Source organism: Moschus berezovskii, chromosome 19 (genome assembly GCF_049115385.1).
Source record: "Moschus berezovskii isolate FMDL1 chromosome 19, NW_MosBer_1.0, whole genome shotgun sequence".
Taxonomy (NCBI): domain Eukaryota; kingdom Metazoa; phylum Chordata; class Mammalia; order Artiodactyla; family Moschidae; genus Moschus; species Moschus berezovskii.
Window position 1 is genome coordinate 26174038 of NC_142478.1, and position 15903 is coordinate 26189940.

Genomic DNA, 15903 nt, shown 5'->3' on the forward strand with positions numbered 1-15903 from the left:
CAGTGTGATGTGAATAAGCATTGAAATGTTTTGTGTGAGCAGTGAATTCCCTGGGCATGAGTACACTGCTATCCCTCTTTTGCTATGAAATCTTTTTTTTTTTTTAACATAAGAAGCTAAATATGTTATTATTAAACTCAATTTTCCTGTAAGGCTGTTGCTTCACTGTATAAAAATAGCACCAGCAAACAGAGTATATTGCAAAATTAAGATAGTAATGTTCTTCATCAGACACTATACGACTAACAAACCATTCTCCACTGCCAGTGGGAAAATTGTCCAGTATTTTGACCCAAACTCAGGGATAGCTGTAAGGAAGTTACAATATTATATAGAGCTTAAGATAACAGTGTCATCCTTGAATTACATAAGTTTTATAACTAGTTTTACCATAGGTCATTTCAGGAATTCTGAATATTATGACTAGAGCCTAGTCCAAAAACCACAGGGTACTGTGAAAAAGATGCATAGTGTTTTGAAATCTGTTCTTTGTTTGGAAACACGTACAGAAAATCACAACAATGTACAAGACATTCAATAAAGCTTATATGAAAATGCTGACAGAATCATTGGCATCAGGGCATGAAAATACTTACTAAAATAGATGCCTATACTAGACAGGAAAAGTGATTACTTCTTGCATGATGGAAAACACCCAATAGAAAGAGTTCAGCATAATCAACTTGCCACCAGGTGGATGAATGATCTTCAGAAGAACGGTGCCATAGTAGAACATAGATCTAGCTTCTTCTTTCAACAAGTTTGGCATTCTGCCAGGGCAGTAAACCGGATTTCGATGTGGGCAACTCTCATTGGTTGAGCTCATGCCTAACCTCAAACTTTGCTAACACGGCCACATTTACCTGGATTCATTGGATAAGTTCCAAGAAGGCTTTTGATAAAAGCTGGCTAATATCCAAAATAAGTCATATTACCCACCTGGCAACTTATGGATCCCTCTGCAATGAAGAAATGTATGTGAATTTTCACAAGGGCCACAAATCTCTTCACACTAGGTGCTCAGTCTGAAAAACCCAACCACAGAGCCCTTCATCTCATCCTCTTATTAAGCTTACAATAATTTTCTTTCTAGTTCCTTACCAACTAGCCAAGTTACTAGGCATTGCACATTATTTAGTACAAATTTTAAACTCTAATTATTTCTCCTTCCTCATGAAATGCACAATTGAATGGTCTGCTAAAATTATGCCTACAGAAGTATTTTCCCTTATCATTATCCTTCAGGGCCAGACATGAAAGGGGCTGAAGAGTAGAAACAGCCCATTTATGTCCATTTCCAGGGTTTCATACTGATGCATGAAATATTTCACTTCTCTCAACTGTTTATAGTGAATAGTTCATGAGGTAGTAGTATGGGAAAGAGACAAGGGCAGCTCTGCATCAGCAGGAGGTATTGTGAGAGTCTGAGTCAGCTGCTCAAAATTTATTTAAACACTGTTTGTGTACAACCTCACCTGCATCTCAGGATGTAAATTCTGTTATTCATATCCAGGTTTGTGGAAGAAAACGGAGGCAGCTCATTAGAGACTGCTTTGATCAAATATCAAATTTGGAGTCCCAAATAAATCCTAAAATCATTAGTAAGGCCCCAGGATGATGCCAAAGGAGATTTTTTTATCATCAGTTCTGTTCAGTCACTCAGTCCTGTCTGACTCGTTGTGACCCTATGAGTCACAGCACGGCAGGCCTCCCTGTTCATCACCAACTCCCAGAGTTCACTCAAACTCATCTCCATTGAGTCGGTGATGCCATCCAGCCATCTCATTCTCTGTCGTCCCCTTCTCCTCCTGCCCACAATCCCTCCCAGCATCAGAGTCCTTTCCAGTGAGTCAACTCTTCGCATTAGGTGGCCAAAGTATTGAAGCTTCAGCATCAGTCCTTCCAATGAACACCCAGGACTTATCTCCTTTAGAATGGACTGGTTGGATCTCCTTGCAGTCCAAGGGACTCTCAAGAGTCTTCTCCAACACCACAGTTCAAAAGCATCAATTCTTCGGCAATCAGGTTTCTTCACAGTCCAACTTTCACATCCATACATGACCACTGGAAAAACCATAGCCTTGACTAGATGGACCTTGGTCGGCAAAGTAATGTCTCTGTTTTTCTTTTTTTTTAATTTTTTTTAAATTAATTATTTTTTATTGGAGGCAAATTATTTTACAATATTATATTGGTTGGTTTTGCCATACATTGACATGAATTCGCCCCGGGTGTACATGAGTTCCCCCTCCTGAACCCCCCTCCCACCTCCCTCCTCCCTTTATCCTCCCTCTGGGTCATTCCCACACGCCAGCTCCGAGCATCCTATAACATGCATTGACCCTGAACTGGTGATTCGTTTCACATATGAAAACATACATGTTTCAATGCCATTCTCCCAAATCATCCCACCCTCACCCTCTCCCACAGAGTCCCAAAGACTGTTCTATACATCTGTGTCTCTTTTGCTGTCTCGTATACAGGGTTATCATTTGCATTTTTCTAAATTCCATATATATGTGTTAGTATACTGTATTGATGTTTTTCTTTCTGGCTTACTTCACTCTGTATAATAGGCTCCAATTTCATCCACCTCCTTAGAACTGATTCAAATGTATTCATTTTAATGGCTGAATAATACTCCATTGTGTATATGTACCAAAGCTTTCTTATCCATTCGTCTGCAGATGGACATCTAGGTTGCTTCCATGTCCTGGCTATTATAAACAGTGCTGCAGTGAACATTGGAATACATGTGTCTCTTTCAATTCTGGTTTCCTCAGTGTGTATGCCCAGGAGTGTGATTGCTGGATCATATGGCAGCTCTATTTCCAGTTTTTTGAGGAATCTCCACATTGTTCTCCATAGTGGCTGTACTAGTTTGCATTCCCACCAACAGTGTAAGAGGGTTCCCTTCTCTCCACATCCTCTCCAGCATTTATTGCATGTAGACTTTTGGATAGCAGCCATTCTGACTGGTGTGAAATGGTATCTCATTGTGGTTTTGATTTGCATTTCTCTGATGATGAGGGATGTTGAGCATTTTTTCATGTGTTTGTTAGCCATCCTTATGTCTTCTTTGGAGAAATGTCTGTTTAGTTCTTTGGCCCATTTTTTGATTGGGTCATTTATTTTTCTGGAATTGAGCTGCAGGAGCTGTTTGTAATATTTTGGAGATTAATCAGTTGCTTTATTTGCTATTATTTTCTCCAATTCTGAAGGTTGTATTTTCACCTTACTTATAGTTTCCTTTGCTGTGCAGAAGCTTTTAATTTTAATTAGCTCCCATTTGTTTATTTTTGCTTTTATTTCCAATATTCTGGGAGATGGTTCTTGGAGGATCCTGCTGTGATTTATGTCGGAGAGTGTTTTGCCTACGTTCTCCTCTAGGGGTTTTATAGTTTCTGGTTTTACATTTAGCTCTCTAATCCATTTTGAATTTATTTTGGTGTATGGTGTTAGGAAGTGTTCTAGTTTCATTCTTTTACAAGTGGCTGACCAGTTTTCCCAGCATCACTTGTTAAAGAGACTGTCTTTTGTCCATTTTATATTCTTGCCTCCTTTATCGAAGATAAGGTGTCCATAGGTGCGTGGATTTATCTCTGGGCTTTCTATTTTGTTCCATTGATCTATATTTCTGTCTTTATGCCAGTACCATACTGTCTTGATGACTGTGGCTTTGTAGTAGAGCCTGAAGTCTGGCAGGTTAATTCCCCCAGTTCCATTTTTCTTCCTCAAGATTGCTTTGGCTATTCGAGGTTTTTTGTATTTCCATACAAATTGTGAGATTATTTGTTCTAGTTCTGTGAAAAATATCGTTGGTAGCTTGATAAGGATTGCATTGAATGTATAAATTACTTTGGGTAGTATACTCATTTTTACAATATTTATTCTTCCAATCCATGAACATGGTATATTTCTCCATCTATTAGTGTCCTCTTTGATTACTTTCACTAGTGTTTTATAGTTTTCTATGTACAAGTCTTTTGTTTCCTTAGGTAGATATATTCCTAAGTATTTAATTCTTTTCATTGCAACAGTGAATGGAATAGTTTCCTTAATTTCTCTTTCTATTTTCTCATTATTAGTGTATAGGAATGCAAGGGATTTCTGTGTGTTGATTTTATATCCTGCAACTTCACTGTAATCATTGATTAGCTCTAGTAGTTTTCTGGTAGAATCTCTAGGGTTTTCTCTGTAGAGGATCATGTCATCAGCCAACAGTGAAAGTTTTACTTCTTCTTTTCCAATTTGTATTCCTTTTATGTCTTTTTCTGCTCTGACTGCTGTAGCCAAAACTTCCAGAACTATGTTGAATAGTAGTGGGGAAAGTGGGCACCCTTGTCTTGTTCCTGACTTTAGGGGAAATGCTTTCAGTTTTTCACCATTGAGGATAATGTTTGCTGTGGGTTTTTCATATATAGCTTTTATTATGTTGAGATATGTCCTTTCTATTCCCACTTTCTGGAGAGTTTTTATCATAAATGGATGTTGAATTTTGTCGAAGGCTTTCTCTGCATCTATTGAGATAATCATATGATTTTTATGTTTCAGTTTGTTCAGTTCAGTTCAGTCGCTCAGTCGTGTCCGACTCTCCGCGACCCCATGAATCACAGCACGCCAGGCCTCCCTGTCCATCACCAACTCCCGGAGTTCACTCAAACTCATGTCCACAGAGTCCGTGATGCCATCCAGCCATCTCATTCTCCGTCGTCCCCTTCTCCTCCCGCCCCCAACCTTTCCCAGCATCAGAGTCTTTTCCAGTGAGTCAACTCGTCGCATGAGGTGGCCAAAGTATTGCAGTTTCAGCTTTAGCATCAGTCCCTCCAATGAACATCCAGGATTGATCTCCTCCAGAATGGACTGGTTGGATGTCCTTGCAGTATAAGGGACTCTCAAGAGTCTTCTCCAACACCACAGTTCAAAAGCATCGATTCTTCGGCGGTCAGCCTTCTTCACAGTCCAACTCTCACATCCATACATGACCACGGGAAAAACCATTGCCTTGACTAGACGGACCTTGGTTGGCAAAGTAATGTCTCTGCTTTTTAATATACTATCAAGGTTGGTCATAACTTTCCTTCCAAGGAGCAAGCGTCTTTTAATTTCATGGCTGCAATCAGCATCTGTAGTGATTTTGGAGCCCAAAAAAATAAAGTCTGACACTGTTTCCACTGTTTTTCCATCTATTTCCCATGAAGTGATGGGACCAGATGCCATGATCTTTGTTTTCTGAATGTTGAGCTTCAAGCCAACCTTTTCACTCTCCTCTTTCACTTTCATCAAGAGGCTTTTGAGTTCCTCTTCACTTTCTGCCATAAGGGTAGTGTCATCTGCATATCTGAGGTTATTGATATTTCTCCCGGCAATCTTGATTCCAGCTTGTGCTTCTTCCAGCCCAGCGTTCCTCATGATGTACTCTGCATATAAGTTAAATAAGCAAGGTGACAATATACAACCTTGACGTACACCTTTTCCTATTTGGAACCAGTCTGTTGTTCCATGTCCAGTTCTAACTGTTGCTTCATGTGGTGTATTACGTTGATTGATTTGCGGATATTGAAGAATCCTTGCATTCCTGGGATAAAACCCACTTGGTCATGATGTATGATCTTCTTAATATACTGTTGGATTCTGATTGCTAGAATTTTGTTAAGGATTTTTGCATCTATATTCATCAGTGACATTGGCCTGTAGTTTTCTTTTTTTGTGGGGTCTTTACCAGATTTTGCGATAAGGGTGATGGTGGCCTCATAGAATGAGTTTGGAAGTTTCCCTTCCTCAGCAATTTCCTGGAAGAGTTTGAGTAGAATAGGTGTTAGCTCTTCTCTAAATTTTTGGTAGAATTCAGCTGTGAAGCCGTCTGGACCTGGGCTTTTGTTTGCTGGAAGATTCCTGATTACAGCCTCTAGTTCCGTGCTTGTGATGGGTCTGTTCAGATTTTTTATTTCTTCCTGGTTCAGTTTTGGAAAGTTGTACTTTTCTAGGAATTTGTCCATTTCTTCCAAGTTATTCATTTTATTGCCATATAATTGCTGATAGTATTCTCTAATAATCCTTTGTATTTCTGTGTTGTCAGTTGTGATCTCTCCGTTTTCATTTCTAATTTTATTGATTTGGTTCTTCTCCCTTTGTTTCTTGATGAGTCTGGCTAGTGGTTTGTCAATTTTATTTACCTTCTCAAAGAACCAGCTTTTGGCTTTGTTGATTTTTGCTATGGTCTCTTTTGTTTCTTTTGCATTTATCTCTGCCCTAATTTTTACAATTTCTTTCCTTCTACTGACCCTGGGGTTCTTCATTTCTTCCTTTTCTAGTTACTTTAGATGTAGAGTTAGGTTATTTAGTTGACTTTTTTCTTGTTTCTTGAGGTGTGCCTGTATTGCTATGAACTTCCCCCTTAGCACTGCTTTTACAGTGTCCCAGAGGTTTTGGGTTGTTGTGTTTTCATTTTCATTCATTTCTATGCATATTTTGATTTCTCTTTTGATTTCTTCTATGATTTGTTCATTATTCAGCAGCGTGTTGTTCAGCCTCCATATGTTGGCATTTTTAATAGTTTTTCTCCTGTAATTGAGATCTAATCTTACTGCATTGTGGTCAGAAAAGATGCTTGGAATGATTTCAAATTTTTTGAATTTACCAAGGCTAGATTTATGGCCCAGGATGTGATCTATCCTGGAAAAGGTTCCGTGTGCGCTTGAGAAAAAGGTGAAATTCATTGTTTTGGGGTGAAATGTCCTATAGATATGTACTAGGTCTAACTGGTCTATTTAAAGTTTGTGTTTCCTTGTTAATTTTCTGTTTAGTTGATCTATCCATAGATGTTAGTGGGGTATTAAAATCTCCCACTATTATTGCATGTTTGTTAATTTCCCCTTTCATACTTGTTAGTAATTGTCTTATATATTGTGGTGTTCCTATGTTGGGTGCATAAATATTTATAATTGTTATATCTTCATCTTGGATTGATCCTTTGATCATTATGTAGTTTCCTTCTTTGTCTCTTTTCACAGCCTTTGTTTTAAAGTCTATTTTATCTGATATGAGTATTGCTACTCCTGCTTTCTTTTGGTCTCTATTTGCATGGAATATCTTTTTCCAGCCCTTCACTTTCAGTCTGTATGTGTCCCTCATTTTGAGGTGGGTCTCTTGCAGACAACATATATGGGGGTCTTGTTTTTGTATCCATTCAGCCAGCCTTTGTCTTTTGGTTGGGGCATTCAACCCATTTACGTTTAAGGTAATTATTGATAAGTACGATCCCGTAGCCATTTTCTTTATTGCTTTGGGTTCGAGTTTATACACCCTTTCTGTGTTTCCTGTCTAGAAAAGATCCTTTAGCATTGTTGGAGAGCTGGTTTGGTGATGCTGAATTCTCTCAGCTTTTGCTTGTCTGTAAAGCTTTTGATTTCTCCTTCATATTTGAATGAGATCCTTGCTGGGTACAGTAGTCTGAGCTGTAGGTTATTTTCTTTCATCACTTTAAGTATGTCTTGCCATTCCCTCCTGGCCTGAAGAATTTCTGTTGAAAGATCAGCTGTTATCCTTATGGCAATCCCCTTGTGTGTTATTTGCTGCTTTTCCCTTGCTGCTTTTAATATTTGTTCTTTGTGTTTGATCTTTGTTAATTTGATTAATATGTGTCTTGGAGTATTTCGCCTTGGGTTTATCCTGTTGGGGACTCTCTAGGTTTCTTGGACTTGGGTGATTATTTCTTTCCCTATTTTAGGGAAGTTTTCAACTATTATCTCCTCAAGTATTCTCTCATGGTCTTTCTTTTTGTCTTCTTCTTCTGGGATTCCTATAATTCGAATGTTGGAGCGTTTAACATTGTCCCAGAGGTCTCTAATATTGTTCTCATTTCTTTTAATTTGTTTTTCTTTTTTCCTCTCTGTTTCATTTATTTCTACAATTCTATCTTCTAACTGGCTTATCCTGTCTCCTGCCTCTGTTATTCTACTGTTTGTTCCCTCCAGAGTGTTTCTGATCTCATCTATTGCATTATTCATTGTATATTGACTCTTTTTTATTTCCTCTAAGTCCTTATTAAACCTTTCTTCCATCTTCTCAATCCTTTTCTCCAGGTTATTTATTTGTAACTCCATTTTGCTTTCAAGATTTTGAATCATTTTCACCACCAAAATTCGAAATTCTTTATCTGGTAGATTCCCTATATCTTACTCTTTTGTTTGTGTTGTTGGGCATTTATCTTGTTCCTTTACTTGCTGGGTATTTCTCTGCCTCTTCATCTTGCTTATATTGCTTTGAGTGGGGTGGCCTTTCCCTCTTCTTGCAGTTTGTGGAGTTCTTTTTATTATATAGTTTCCTCGTTGTGTGTGGGGTTGGACAGGTGACTTGTCAAGGTTCCCTGGTTATGGAAGCTTGTGTTGGTGTTCTGGTGGGTGGAGCTGGATTTCTTCTCTCTGCAGTGCAATGAAATGTCAGTAATGAGTTATGAGATATCAGTGGGTTTGGAGTGACTTTGGGCAGCCTGTATATTGAAGCTCAGGCCTAGTTTCCTGTGTTACTGGAGAATTTGCGTGGTATGTCTTGCTCTGGAACTTGTTGACCCTTGGGTGGTGCTTGGTTTTAGTGTAGGTATGGAGACGTTTGATGAGCTCCTATCGATTAATGTTCCCTGGAGTCAGGAGTTCTCTGGTGTTCTCAGGATTCGGGCTTAAGCCTCCTGCCTCTGGTTTTTGGTCTTATTCTTGGAGTAGCCTCTAGACTACTCTATCTGTCATTTCCAAGGTGGTTCCCTCTGTTTTAGCTTCTGTTTGCTGGTCTCTTCAGTGTCTAATTTCCGCCCTGATACTAGGGGGCAGGTGGACAGTTTTTAAGGCTCTGTTGTTCAGTCCTGTTCTGGGAAGGGAGGAACACTGCAGACGAATATCTCTGGCGTCTGTGGGGAGTGCTCGCAGCATCTCAGCCACACTGGGTTTGTCCCCGCTCTCAGCGTGTGTGTTGTCCCAGTCTACACAGCACAGGCTCTAGGTTGCTCTGCTGGGAACTGCCTGAGGCCGGCACCGGGTTGTATGCACTTCCCAGGTCTGAGCGGCTTAAGTTCAGGTTCTCGGGTACTCCACAAAGGCGCAGAATTTGTTGGGCCTGCGTTTTGTGCCTTCCCCGGTCCAAGCAGCTCAGGGGACCAGGTGTGTGGCGAGCGCGGTCTCTGCGACTTATCACCTCCCCAGTCCCCGCCACTCAGTTTTCTGGGTGTACAACTGGCACACCTTCTCAGGGGGATATAGACCGGCCGAGTCCAAGAAGTCCTGATTAGCAACAAGCCTGCCTGCAATTTGTATCGGATGCCTTTCTGGGGCCGCAATTTCCCCCTCCGGCTCTGGCTGGCCTCCCTGCCTGTCTCGGCGGGGGATGGGGAATGGGCCGACCACAGCCAGCTTGCTCTGCTCAGTCCTTTTTTCTGTGAGCGGGGCTGGCCGAGTCTTAGGTTAGAGCTTTCCACCTTTTCGTGGGGAAACTATCCCAGTCTGCTTTGCTATCCCCAGTTCTCTCAGATTGTCCTCGCGGCATTCAAGCCCAGTTCTCTCTCTAAGCAGTTCAGCCGGTTCCTCCCTGTCCAGCCCCTGCTTGCTAATGGCGTATGCAGGCGTCTGTGCTGCTTCTCCACTGGGAGTTACCGTTTGGGGGGTAATCTGTGGGTTTTAAAAAAATCTTAAAAAAGAAAGAGGGTTATGTGGCCCTCTGAGATTCCAAGGCTCGCCACAGATTCGCCAGTGAGAGTGTTTCCTGGTGTTTGGAAACTTCTCTCTTTTTAAAACCTCCCTTCCCGGGACGGTGCTCCGTCCTTATTTCTTTTGTCTCTCTTTTTATCTTTTATGTTTTTTCCTACCTCCTTTCGAAGACAATGGGCTGCTCTTCTGGGTGCCTGATGTCCTCTGCCAGCATTCAGAAGTTGTTTTGTGGACTTTACTCCATGTTCAAATGTTCTTTTGATGAATTTTTGGGGGAGAGAGTGGTCTCGCCGTCCTATTCTTCCGCCATCTTGTTCCTTCTCTGTCTCTGCTTTTCAAGGCACAAATTACATAAAAACTCCTGTGTTGTGTGGGTGATTCTCCTCTTAGGAGTTGATTGCTACTTTGTACTCTCCAGAGACATGCAGGATACCACTGGCTATGCTATACTTATGGTCTACATGACAGGAAGCTTGCACTGCAGCCTGGGCTTGGTACACAGCTTTTTTGATTTTTGACAATCCTAGGAACCTCTCAAGTTACTGGGTGAATTGTTTGAAGAAGCCCACCTAGATATGATACATTTTGCTTTCAAGATCTTGAAAGGCTTCCTTAACTAACCTTGTACTTATAATTGGTAACTAGTGCAAGATGCAGCCAAATATTTTCAAATTTAGAATGTAGCCCCTTCCTCCTAAAAGGATGGTTCACCAAATGCAGCACCAGCATGACCTAGAAGCTTGTGAATAATGCAATATTTCAGGCGCTTGTTGTTTAGTCACTCAGTTATGTCTGATGCCTTTGGACTCCATGGACTGTAGTCTGCCATGCTCCTCTGTTCATGGGATTTCCCAGACAAGAATACTGGTATGGGTTGCTATTCCCTCCTCCAGGGGATCGTCCTGATCCAGGGATAGAAACCCATGTCTCTTTCATGGTAGGTGGATTCTTTACCACTGAACCACTTGGAAAGCCATCTCAAGCCCTACTGCAAACCTATTGAGTCACAATATGCCTGTTAATAAAATCCTCAGATGAGTTGTGTGCATGTACCTTTGGGGTTAAGAAGCACTGCACTTGGCCATTAAGTGGAATTCACTACTGTAAAAAACTCCTTGGGCTTCCCTGGTGGTTCAGGGCTTCCCTGGTGGCTCAGAGGTTAAAGCGTCTGCCTCCAATGCGGGAGACCTGGGTTCGATCCCTGGGTCCGGAAGATCCCCTGGAGAAGGAAACGGTAACCCACTCCAGTATTCTTGCCTGGAGAATCCCATGGACGGAGAAGCCTGGTAGGCTACAGTCCACGGGGTCGTAAAGAGTCGGACACGACTGAGCGACGGAACGGAACGGAAGTTTAACCCTTAGCATTTACATGTTTCTCTAAAGTATCTCAATTACTTACTTCCTCTACAACTACTTAGCTCATCAAAATATCATGACATCGCAAATGGAATTGGCAGGAATATTGTTTAACAGTTTTTCTAGGCAATCGCTAACTTCATGCATCATATTTTGACAGACTAGAACAGTTGACATAGTCCTAAATTATTATCATGATGATCTACTGCTCTGCCTTTCAGTGAATGTAAGCCACTTCTGGAAGTTCTTGCTAATATATACAGAGAGTGATATAATTGCCAAATCAATAGCCCATATTCATTCTCTCCAAGGTAGCAAAATTGGAATAGTAGCTGCAACTGGATTTATCATTTCATTAACTTTAAGATGATCCATGGCCACCTTCCAGCTAACCTTCAATGCAGTAGATAACATCACTCTCAAATACTGAACATAGTATTGCTTTTACTTTGCTTCTCTCTTAGGAAGGGTCAGGGCCAGGGGTTTTCAAATGACTCTTCCTAACAATAATGAAGACAAAACACTCAATGTTAAGGATTATACTTGTTGAGTATAATCCCTCTTAGGAACTAGGGGAAAAGCAGAAGGTTGATGAATGAATCTAATGTACCTACCCTAAACACAAAAAACTCTAAATCTTCACGGATCACCAGATGGTCATTGGAGTAAATGCTGAGGTATGGACTGTTCAGTGTCAACACAGAAAGCCAGGTCTAATAATCTCCCTAAAGCGTGGATATTACCTTTCCCCAGTGTAAAGTCAACTGATATCTACTCAGGCCCTCTGAGGAAGACTTAAAGAAAGATTTACAGTATATATTTATGTTTATATATATTTAAAGTCAGATTTTCTTTAACAGAAACTAGGATTTCTTTCAAAAAGAGTTTTGGGTCTACCAATTTTGAAGTTTTTGCAAGGCTTTAATTTTTCAATTGCAATCATTCAAATGTGATACCTACTCATCAACTTATATTGGTGAGTTATTGGCCAAGGATTGTTTTACTACACTGAACAACTATTTCTCTACATCTTTGCATGATACAAATTAAAATCATGGAACACATTTATTTTATTCACTATTCTCCCTAGAAAGAACATGTAATTATTCTTTTACCTCCACTTATACAGGTGTTTGACCTGTGGTTACAAGCATGGGGGCAATGAGGAAATGAAGTGAATATTGGGGCAGATGGGTGGTCCATTAGAAGGCAATAGTCTTAGGAGAGGTGCTCCAGAGTTTTCAAGCAGGGAAAGGCTAGTTTCCTTAGAAGTGGGGCCAGAGAGAAGAAAAGAAGCAAATTTCACTACTTTCACTGTGACTGCATTGAGCAATAACATGAGACTAATTTAATTACTGCTTAAATGATTTTCTGGAATGAATAAGAATGTGTCAGAGAAATATATTTGTTTTTTTCTCTTTGGGAAGAGATCGAAATTCAGAGGGAATTTTTATATATTCTGGTCACTTTCAAAATTTCTGTTTACAATAAAGATGAATATGTCGGCAGAGGACTTCCCTGATGGTCCAGTGGCTAAGAATCTGCCTGCCAATGCAGGGGACACAAGTTTGATCCCTGGTCCAAGAGAATTCCATATCCCACAGAGTAGCTAAACCTGTGCACTGCAACTACTAACCCCATGCTCTAGAGCCTGAGAGTAGTAACTTCTGAGCCTGTGCACCACAGCTACTGAAGTCTGTGCACCCTAGAGTCTCCCCTCTGCAATGAGAAGCCACCACAACGAGAAGCCTGCACAGTGCAACTAGAGAGTAGCTCTCACTCGCTGCAACTAGAGAAAGCCTGTACACAGTAGTGAGGACCAAGCACAGCCAAGTATAAACACATAAATAAACAAAAGTTATTTTTAAAATGTATCTGTAGAAATAATAAATAGACTTGATTTATATACTGCTATATTAGCTATACTTACTAAGAAGACAGAAGCTATATATTGAAATCTTTCTCTTATAAATGTGCTTCATTTTATTTTCAGGAATAAATAAGATGGTTATTTTTTTTATCAAATAAGTAAATTATAGTTGGCCCATTACCTGAAATAGCCATTAGACTAAACTTACATATGTTAAAATAATTATTTTCTCAATAAGATGCCTCTCCATAAGATAAAGTTGAAAATTACGGGCAATCTTATACTGATACTCAAATTTATCAATATTATTAAAATTTAACAGGAGAGATTTCTATAAAATAATTGTGGCATCTTACATGTCTATTTTCCACATCTTTTCTGACAATTATGCAGATAAGCAAAAAAATAGCAAATAAGTAAAGCAAATAAAGCTATGTAATATCCCTGGCTACAGCATAAAGGGTAATAAAATAAGCCTAAAAGTCTCAATTTACACACAAAGTTTGCAAGTAAATACCTGAAATCAGCAGCATCAGTTGGAAGTTGAGTGAAAACCAGGATTGGGTACAAAGTTAGGAAACACAAAATCACTGCCAGAAAGCGAGGCACTCACCTAACTGAAGAAAGTGTCATTTGAGCACTGCCATTGAACTGTGGTGCTGGAGAAGACTCTCGAGAGTCCCTTGGACTGCGAGGAGAGCCAACCAGTGGATTCTAAAGGAGATCAATCCTGGGTGTTCATTGGAAGGACTGATGCTAAAGCTGAAACTCCAATACTTTGGCCACCCCATGCGACGAGTTGACTCACTGGAAAAGACTCTGATGTTAGGAGGGATTGGGGGTGAGAGGAGACGGAGACGACAGAGAATGAGATGGCTGGATGGCATCACCGACTCAATGGACATGAGTTTGAGTGAACTCCGGGAGTTGGTGATGGACAGGGAGGCCTGGCGTGCTGTGATTCATGGGGTTGCAAAGAGTCGGACACGACTGAGCGACTGAACTAAACTGATAACAGAAATCAAACAGAAAGAGTTTCAAAATGTACGGAAGCAGAGGAAGAGCCTTGGGGAGGCACTGCTTTTGAGGCAGGAAGAAAGACGGCAGGGTATAACTGTTAAAATAATGAAACACCCACCCCTTAAGAAGAACAGAACACAAAACTGCTTAGAACTCTCTAGGCTCAAGATGGCAGAAGATTCAACTCCCAGTAGTTCTTGAGCCTTATTATGCATCCATTGGAATACATTAATATATGCTAAATGATGCACCGACAGATGCAACGATCACAAAAGGCCAAAAAGTGGGAAGTGTAAATCCCCGCCACTTAACCAAAATAGTTGGAATAATCCTCCGGTTGTTAGCCTATGAAATTTCCCAGTCCATAAAAACTGATAACCCTGCACCCCATGGCCTCTCGCTTTCTGAGAAGATCCACTCTCTAAGTGTGTACCTCTTTAAATAAACCTGCTTTTGTTTTACTACGGCTGCTGGTGAATTATTTCCTGTGCAGAGTCAGGATCCTCACTTGGTGGCCATCCCAGGGACACATCTGAGACCTGGGACAGAACCATCCTCTCACACCCTATTTTCCTGAAACACTTCTACTTTGAGAGAGGCTCCTCTTTCTGAGGAGCACCTTTTTAAGACTTGGTATTGATATAAGTAAAAGATAAAACACAAATGTTTATTAAAGTCCAAAAAAAGCAATCCTGGGCATTACTTACAGTTATGTTTAGATTTTTCATTTACTTATTTATTTTTGGCTGTGCTGGGACTTTGTTGCTGCTTGGATTTTCGCTAGTTGCAGTGAGCAGGAGCTATTTTGCAACTGCAGTTCATGGACTTTTCCTTGTGGTGGTTTCTCTTGTTGCAGATCACAGGCTGTAAGGCAAGTGGGCTTCAGTAATTGCAGCACGTGGGCTCAGTATTTGTGGTTCCTGGGCTCTAGAGCACAGGCTCAATAGTTGTGGCGCATAGGCTTAGTTACTCCAAGGTTTGTGGGATCTTCTCAGATCAGGGCTTGAACCATGTCTCCTGCATAGGCAGGCTGATTCTTTACCACTGAGCCACCTGGGAAGCCCCTGGATTTGTCATTTCTTAAGTAATGAATCAATTTACCTTTCTTGATCTTCAAAGTTATCATCTCTAACTGCCTGTTAAAGTTTACCTATTATTTATTCATGGAAAAGTAATTTCTCAGACTTTTGCCAAGTAAACTAGAAGAGGCCACCAAACTAAGAACAATAAAGGTCTGTTAACAACCAAAAAATAAGAAAGAAAAGAAACAAAAAGAGAATCTTAAAATCAAGAATTACCCCCAAAGTCTTTACATTTTGCACGTCTTGTCCATAAATTAAAAAAATAAAAAGTACTTTGAAACTTTGAAATCTAGAAATCCTCCCAAACCCTCAAGCCTTTTACACAGAGACAAGTGTTTTGATGACCTAGGAAAACTCTGATATTTCAAAATAAACAGGAAAAAAATCAGGCAGGCATCATCCATATAATTCTAGTTTTAAATGAAAATTTAAATTAAAATAATTCAGTTAATGAAGTAACCCTCCTCAAAAACCTAATACTGATCATGAATTAAATGTTACCAAAAATTAGCATTTGCAGATAGAGAATAATTCTAATTTGAAATTCAAATTTATAGACAAATGAACAAAAACTTGGGATTGATGAATAAATTTATTAAATTTAAAAAATTGAAGAAAAAGACAAAAGTTCGCTCAGAAATTAAAACTAAATACAACAGGAGGGTAGGATGAATTGAGAGACTGGCATATATATATATATATATATATATATATATATATATATACAGAAATATATATAAAATGCGCTTCCCTGGTGGCTCAGATGGTAAAGAATATATCTGCAATGTGGAAGACCCAGGTTCATTTCCTGTGTCAGGAAGGTTCCTCTGAGAAAGAAATGGCTACCCATTCCAATATTCTTGCCTGGAGATTTCCATGG